The sequence below is a fragment of the Arachis stenosperma genome, chromosome 5 (assembly GCF_014773155.1).
Source record: "Arachis stenosperma cultivar V10309 chromosome 5, arast.V10309.gnm1.PFL2, whole genome shotgun sequence".
Taxonomy (NCBI): Eukaryota; Viridiplantae; Streptophyta; class Magnoliopsida; order Fabales; family Fabaceae; genus Arachis; species Arachis stenosperma.
Window position 1 is genome coordinate 114,686,126 of NC_080381.1, and position 8,836 is coordinate 114,694,961.

Sequence of the window (8,836 nt, forward strand, 5' to 3'; positions counted from 1 at the left end):
CTTTTTGAGTGAAAAGGGGACCTCGGGGATCACCTTCTTTAAGGCCACAACTTCATAGAAGTGGTCTTAATGCACCCTTGAGATGAATCTATCCATCTCCCATGACTCGGATGTGGAAGCTTTTGCCTTCCCTTTCCTCTTTCTAGAGGTTTCTCCGGCCTTGGATGCCATAATGGTTATGGAAAAACGAAAAAGCAACGCTTTTACCACACCAAACTTAAAATGTTTGCTCGTCCTCGAGCAAAAGAAGAAAGAAGAGAGTAGAAGAAGAAGAAATGAGGAAGAGGGAGATGGTGGTGTATTCGGCCAAAGAGGGGGAGAAGTGGTGTTTAGGTTGTGTGAAAATGAAGGGTTAAAGAAGGGTTTATATAGGAGAGAGGGGGATGAGGTTCGGTTATTTGAGGGTGGGTTTGGGAGGGAAAGTGGTTTGAATTTGAAGGGTGAGGTTGGTGGGGTTTTATGAAGGATGGATGTGAGTGGTGAAGAGAAAGATGGGATTTGATAGGTGAAGGGTTTTTGGGGAAGAGGTGTTGAGGTGATTGGTGAATGGGGGAAGAAGAGAGAGAGTGGTGGTGGGATCCTGTGGGGTCCACAGATCCTGTGGTGTCAAGGAAAAATCATCCCTGCACCAAATGGCATCAAAATTCACGTTTTGAGCCATTTCTGGCGTTAAACGCCGGGCTGGTGCCCATTCCTGGCGTTTAACGCCAGGTCCTAGCCCTTTTCTGGCGTTTAACGCCAGTCTGGTGCCCCTTTCTGGCGTTAAACGCCCAGAATGGTGCCAGACTGGGCGTTAAACGCCCAACTACTAGGCTTACTGGCGTTTGAACGCCAGCAGCTTCTTCCTCCAGGGTGTGCTGTTTTTCTTCCTGTTTTTCATTCTGTTTTTGCTTTTTCAATTAATTTTGTGACTTCTCATGATCATCAACCTACAAAACAACAAAAAATAACAAAGGAAAATATATAAAATATAACATTGGGTTGCCTCCCAACAAGCGCTTCTTTAATGTCAGTAGCTTGACAGAGGGCTCTCATGGAGCCTCACAGATACTCAGAGCAATGTTGGAACCTCCCAACACCAAACTTAGAGTTTGAATGTGGGGGTTTAACACCAAACTTAGAGTTTGGTTGTGGCCTCCCAACACCAAACTTAGAGTTTGACTGTGGGGGCTCTGTTTGTCTCTGATTGGAGAGAAGCTCTTCATGCTTCCTCTCCATGGTGACAGAGGGATATCCTTGAGCCTTAAACACAAAGGATTCTTCATTCACTTGAATGATCAGTTCACCTCTATCAACATCAATCACAGCCTTTGCTGTGGCTAGGAAGGGTCTGCCAAGGATGATGGTTTCATCCATGCACTTCCCAGTCTCTAGGACTATGAAATCAGTAGGGATGTAATGGTCTTCAATCTTAACCAAAACATTCTCTACAAGTCCATGAGCTTGTTTTCTTGAATTGTCTGCCATCTCTAATGAGATTCTTGCAGCTTGCACCTCAAAGATCCCTAGCTTCTCCATCACTGAGAGAGGCATGAGGTTTACACTTGATCCCAAGTCACACAGAGCCTTCTTGAAGGTCATGGTGCCTATGGTACAAGGTATGGAAAACTTCCCAGGATCTTGTCTCTTTTGAGGTAATTTCTGCCTAGACAAGTCATCTAGTTCTTTGGTGAGCAAGGGAGGTTCCTCCTCCCAAGTCTCATTTCCAAATAACTTGTCATTTAGCTTCATGATTGCTCCAAGGTATTTAGCAACTTGCTCTTCAGTGACATACTCATCCTCTTCAGAGGAAGAATACTCATCAGAGCTCATGAATGGCAGAAGTAAGTCCAATGGGATCTCTATGGTCTCATTTTGAGCCTCAGATTCCCATGGTTCCTCATTAGGGAACTCAGTTGAGGCTAGTGCACGCCCATTGAGGCCTTCCTCAGTGGCGTCCACTTCCTCTTCCTCCTCTCCAAATTCGGCCATATTGATGGCCTTGCACTCTCCTTTTGGATTTTCTTCTGTATTGCTTGGGAGAGTACTTGGAGGGAGTTCAGTAACTTTCTTGCTCAGCTGTCCCACTTGTGCCTCCAAATTCCTAATGGAGGATCTTGTTTCATCCATGAAACTTTGAGTGGTTTTGATTAGATCAGAGACCATGGTTGCTAAGTCAGAGGGGTTCTGCTTAGGATTCCCTGTCTGTTGCTGAGAAGATGATGGAAAAGGTTTACCATTGTTAAACCTGTTTCTTCCACCATTATTATTGAAACCTTGTTGAGGTCTCTCTTGATTCTTCCATGAGAGATTTGGGTGATTTCTCCATGAAGAATTATAGGTGTTACCATAGGGTTCTCCTAGGTAATTCACCTCTTCCATTGAAGGGTTCTCAGGATCATAAGCTTCTTCCTCAGATGAAGCATCCTTAGTACTGCTTGGTGCATTTTGCATTCCAGACAGACTTTGAGAAATCAAATTGACTTGTTGAGTCAATATTTTATTCTGAGCCAAAATGGCGTTCAGAGTATCAATCTCAAGAACTCCTTTCTTCTGACTAGTCCCATTGTTCACAGGATTCCTTTTAGAAGTGTACATGAATTGGTTATTTGCAACCATTTCAATTAGCTCTTGAGCCTCTGTGGGCGTCTTCTTCAGATGAAGAGATCCTCCAGCAGAGCTATCCAAAGACATCTTGGACAGTTCAGAGAGACCATCATAGAAAATACCTATGATGCTCCATTCAGAAAGCATGTCAGAAGGACACTTTCTGATTAATTGTTTGTATCTTTCCCAAGCTTCATAGAGGGATTCTCCATCCTTCTGTCTGAAGGTTTGGACTTCCACTCTAAGCTTACTCCATCTTTGTGGTGGAAAGAACTTTGCCAAGAAGGCATTGACTAGCTTTTCCCAAGAGTCCAGGCTTTCTTTAAGTTGAGAGTCCAACCATATTCTAGCTCTGTCTCTTACAACAAAAGGGAATAGCATCAGTCTATAGACCTCAGGGTCTACCCCATTAGTCTTGACTGTGTCACAGATTTGCAAGAATTCAGCTAAGAACTGATGAGGATCTTCCATTGGAAGTCCATGGAACTTGCAATTCTGTTGCATTAGAGAAACTAATTGAGGCTTAAGCTCAAAGTTGTTTGCTCCAATGGCAGGGATAGAGATGCTTCTCCCATAAAAATCAGGAGTAGGTACAGTAAAGTCACCCAGCACCTTCCTTGCATTGTTGGCATTGTTGTTGTTTTCGGCTGCCATGTCTTCTTCTTCCTTGAAGAATTCGGTCAGGTCCTCTAAAGAGAGTTGTGCTTTGGCTTCTCTTAGCTTTCTCTTCAAGGTCCTTTCGGGTTCAGGGTCAGCTTCAACAAGAATGCCTTTGTCTCTGCTCCTGCTCATATGAAAGAGAAGAGAACAAGAAAATGTGGAATCCTCTATGTCACAGTATAGAGATTCCTTGAGGTGTCAGAGGAAAAGAGAAATAGAAAGAAGAAGGAGAAGAAGAATTCGAACTTTTAATTAGATAAGGTTCGAATTGTGCATTTGAGAAGGAGTGGTACTCCATAAATAGAAGGATGTGAGAAGGAGGGAAGTGATTTTTCGAAAATTAATTAAAATATTTTGAAAACATTTTTGACAAACACTAATTGATTTTCGAAAATAAAAGTGGAAAAGAAATCAAGTGATTTTTGAAAAAGGATTTGAAATTAGAAATTAAAAAGATTTGATTGAAAACTATTTTGAAAAAGATGTGTTTAAAAAGAATTGATTGGTTTAAAAAAAATGTGATTGAGAAGATATGATTTGAAAAACATTTTAAAAGATATGATTTGAAAACAATTTGAAAAGATATGATTTTAAAAATTAATGACTTGCCTAACAAGAAAAGATATGATTCAAACATTAAAACCTTTCTCAACAGAAAAGGCAACAAATTTGAGATGTTCAATCAAATCATTAATTGTTAGTAAGTATCTTTGAAAAAGGAAAGAAATTGATTTTGAAAACATTTGATTGAAAAGATATGATTTGAAAAAGATTTGATTTTGAAAAACTTTGAAAACTTGAAAAAAATTGATTTTGAAAACAAAATCTTCCCCCTAGCACCATCCTGGCGTTAAACGCCCAGAATGGTATACATTCTGGCGTTTAACGCCCAAAATGCACCCTTTTTGGGCGTTAAACGCCCAACCAGATACCCTGGCTGGCGTTTAAACGCCAGTCTGCCTTCTTCACTGGGCATTTTTGAATGCCCAGCTTTTTCTGTATAATTCTTCTGCAGTATGTTCTGAATCTTCAATTCTCTGTATTATTGACTTGAAAAGACACAAATAAAAAATATTTTTGGATTTTTAATAATCAAAATGCAACAAGAATCAAATAACGATGCATGCAAGACACCAAACTTAGCAGTTTGTATACTACTGACACTATATGAAACACAAAGATACTCAAGTCAATAGAATTCAAAGATCAAAACAAAGAAATACATGCATGGATTTGAAAAATATAACAAAAACATGCATTTGACACTAAACTTAAGATGAGACTCTAGACTCAAACAAGACATATTTTTGGATTTTATGATTTTGTAAATTTTTTTTGTGCTTTTTTCGAAAATTAAGTGAAAAGGAAAATAAAGGTATCAAAATTCTTAATGAGAATTCCAGGAATCAGTGCAATGCTAGTCTAAGACTCCGGTCCAGGAATTAGACATGGCTTCACAGCCAGCCAAGCTTTCAAAGAAAGCTTCGGTCCAAAACACTAGACATGGCCAAAGGCCAGCCAAGCCTTAGCAGATCACTGCTCCAAAAGCAAGATCAACAAGCTCTTGTGATGATAAGTTGAAACCTCGGTCCAATGAAATTAGACATGGCTTTACAGCCAGCCAGATTTCAACAAATCATCATGAAACTCTAGAATTCACCTTCAAGAATTTCGAAAAAAAATAAATGCCTAATCTAAGCAACAAGATGAACCGTCAGTTGTCCATACACAAGAACAATCCCCGGCAACGGCGCCAAAAACTTGGTGCTGTTGCCGGATTTTGGCACTGATGTTACCGGACCAAAAGCTTGCTCAAAACTCGAACAATCCCCGGCAACGGCGCCAAAAACTTGGTGCACGAAATTGTGATCAATACTTTTTAATACACAGAACAATCCCTGGTAATGGCTCCAAACACTTGGTGCTCAATACCATGGCATAAACACAACTTCGCACAACTAACCAGCAAGTGCACTGGGTCGTCCAAGTAATAAACCTTACGCGAGTAAGGGTCGATCCCACGGAGATTGGTGGTATGAAGCAAGCTATGGTCACCTTGTAAATCTCAGTCAGGCAGACTCAAATGGGTATAGTGATAAACGAATAAAGCATAAAGATAAAGATAGAGATACTTATGTATATCATTGGTGTAAGAGCTTCAGACAAGTGTATGAAGATGCCTTCCCTTCCGTCTCTCTGCTTTCCTACTGCCTTCATCCAATCCTTCTTACTCCTTTCCATGGCAAGCTTATGCAAGGGTTTCACCGTTGTCAGTGGCTACCTCCCATCCTCTCATTGGAACGATTCCTAATGCCCTGTCACGGCACGGCATTCCATCTGTCGGTTCTCAATCAGGCCGGAATAGAATCCAGTGATTCTTTTGCGTCTGTCACTAACGCCCCGCCCTCAGGAGTTTGAAGCACGTCACAGTCATTCAATCATTGAATCCTACTCAGAATACCACAGACAAGGTTAGACCTTCCGGATTCTCTTGAATGCCGCCATCAGTTCTTGCCTATACCACGAAGACTCTAATCTCACGGAATGGCTGGCTCGTTTGTCAGGCGAGCACTCGGTTGTCAGGCGATCAACCATGCATCGTGCAATCAGAAATCCAAGAGATATTCACTAAGCCTCGAATGCTTGTAGAACAAGAATGGTTGTCAGTCACCTTGTTCATAGGTGAGAATGATGATGAGTGTCACGGATCATCACATTCATCAAGTTGAAGAACAAGTGATATCTTGGACAAAGAACAAGCGGAATTGAATGGAAGAACAATAGTAATTGCATTAATACTCGAGGTACAGCAGAGCTCCACACCCTTAATCTATGGTGTGTAGAAACTCCACCGTTGAAAATACATAAGAACAAGGTCTAGGCATGGCCGAATGGCCAGCCTCCCAAAGAGGGTTCGATCATCAAAACATGATCAAAAGTTCCTAGACTGAAAGATTGATCCCATACAATAGTAAAAGGTCCTACTTATAGAAAACTAGTAGCCTAGGGTGTACAAAGATGAGTAAATGACATAAAAATCCACTTCCGGGCCCACTTGGTGTGTGCTTGGGCTGAGCAATGAAGCATTTTCGTGTAGAGACTTGTCTTGGAGTTAAACGCCAGCTTTTATGCCAGTTTGGGCGTTTAACTCCCAATTAGGTGCCAGTTCCGGCGTTTAACGCTGGAATTTCTGTAGGTGACTTTGAACGCCGGTTTGGGCCATCAAATCTTGGGCAAAGTATGGACTATCATATATTGCTGGAAAGCCCAGGATGTCTACTTTCCAACGCCGTTGAGAGCGCGCCAATTGGGCTTCTGTAGCTCCAGAAAATCCACTTCGAGTGCAGGGAGGTCAGAATCCAACAGCATCTGCAGTTCTTTTCGGTCTCTGAATCAGATTTTTGCTCAGGTCCCTCAATTTCAGCCAGAAAATACCTGAAATCACAGAAAAACACACAAACTCATAGTAAAGTCCAGAAAAGTGAATTTTAACTAAAAACTAATAAAAATATACTACTAACTCAACTAAAACTACCAAAAACATACTAAAAACAATGCCAAAAAGCATACAAATTATCCGCTCATCAGACGAGCAAATATTTTAAGTTTGGTGTGGTAAAAACATTGCTTTTTGTTTTTCCATAACCATTTATGGCACCTAAGGCCAGAGAAACCTCTAGAAAGAGGAAAGGGAAGGCAACTGCCTCCACCTCTGAGTCATAGAAGATGGAGAGATTCATATCAAAGGTCAATCAAGACCTTCTATGAAGTTGTGGCCAAAAAGAAGGTGATCCCTGAGGTCCCTTTTAAGCTAAAAAAGGGCGAATATCCGGAGATCCGACAAGAGATCCGAAGAAGAGGTTAGGAAGTTCTTGCCAACCCCATTCAACAAGTCAGAATCTTAATGGTTCAAGAATTCTATGCAAACGCATGGATCACAAGGAACCATGATCAAAGTATGAACCCAAACCCAAAGAATTGGCTTACAATGGTTCGGGAGAAATACTTAGATTTCAGTCCGAAAAATGTGAGGCTAGCGTTCAACTTACCAATGATGGAAGAAAATGCACGCCCCTACACTAAAAGGGTCAACTTTGATCAAAGGTTGGACCAAGTCCTCATGGACATATGTGTAGAAGGAGCTCAATGGAAAAGAGACTCAAAAGGCAACCTGGTTTAATTAAGAAGACCGGATCTTAAGCCTGTGGCTAGAGGATGGTTGGAGTTCATCCAACGCTCTATCATTCCCACTAGCAACCGATATGAGGTAACTGTGGATCGGGCCATCATGATTCATAGTATCATGATTGGAGAGGAAGTAGAAGTTCATGAAATCATACCTCTAGAACTCTACAAGGTGGCTGACAAGCCCTCACCCTTGGCAAGATTAGCCTTTCCTCATCTCATATGTCACCTTTGCTATTCAGCTGGGATTGTCATAGAGGGGGACATCCTCATTGAAGAGGACAAGCCCATTACTAAGAAGAGGATGGAACAAACTAGAGAGCCCATTCATGGCACTCAACAAGAGCATGAGGAAGTTCCTCATCAAGAGATCCCTGAGATACCTCAAGGGATGCAATTTCCTCCACACAATTATTGGAAGCAACTCAACACTTCTTTGGAAAGCTTGAGTTACAACATGGACTAATTAAGGGTGGAACACCAAGAGCACTCCATGATTCTCCATGAGATTAGAGAAGATCAAAGAGCTATGAGGGAGGAGCAACAAAGGCAAGGAAGAGACATAAAGGAGCTCAAGAGCACCATTGGTTCTTCAAGAGGAGGAAGATGCCACCCTCACTAAGGTAGACTCATTCCTTAATCTCCTTGTCTATTTATTTTTCTGTTTTTGGTTTTATGCCTGATGTTCTATCTATGTTTTGTGTACTACATGATCATTAGTGTCTAGTGTCTATGTCTTAAAGCTATGAATAATTCCATGAATCCTTCACCTTTCTTAAATTAAAAATGTTTCTAATTACAAAAGAACAAGAAGTACATGAGTTTCGAAATTTATCCTTGAAATTAGTTTAATTATATTGATGTGGTGGCAATACTTTTTATTTTCTGAATGAATCCTTGAACAGTGCATATTTTTTATCTCGTTGTTTATGAATGTTAAAATTGTTGGCTCTTGAAAGAATAATGAAAAAGGAGAAATGTTATTGATAAAATGAAAAATCATAAAAGTGATTCTTGAAGCAAGAAAAAGCAGTGAAAAAGAAGAAGCTTGAGAAAAAAAAAGAAAGAAAAAGAAAAAGCAAGCAAAAAAAGCCAATAGCTCTTTAAACCAAAAGGGAAGAGCAAAAAGCCAATAGCCCATTAAACCAAAAGGCAAGGGTAAAAAGGATCCAAGGTTTTGAGCATTAATGGATAGGAGGGCCTAAAGGAATAAAATCCTGGCCTAAGCGGCTGAATCAAGCTGTCCCTAACCATGTGCTTGTGTCATGAAGGTCCAAGTGAAAAGCTTGAGACTGAGTGGTTAAAGTCGTGATCCATAGCAAAAAGAGTGTGCTTAAGAGCTCTGGACACCTCTAACTGGGGACTTTAGCAAAGCTGAGTCACAATCTGAAAAGGTTCACCCAGT

General features: G+C 40.8%; 1 non-coding gene across 1 annotated transcript; it reads left to right on the top strand.

Annotated features, from left to right (window-relative positions):
* Nucleotides 1-2,727: 2,727 nt before the first annotated feature.
* LOC130983543 (small nucleolar RNA R71) lies at nucleotides 2,728-2,835 on the top strand. Its single transcript, XR_009087528.1, has one exon. It is a non-coding gene; the product is annotated as a small nucleolar RNA R71 (small nucleolar RNA).
* The last annotated feature ends 6,001 nt before the right edge of the window (nucleotides 2,836-8,836 follow it).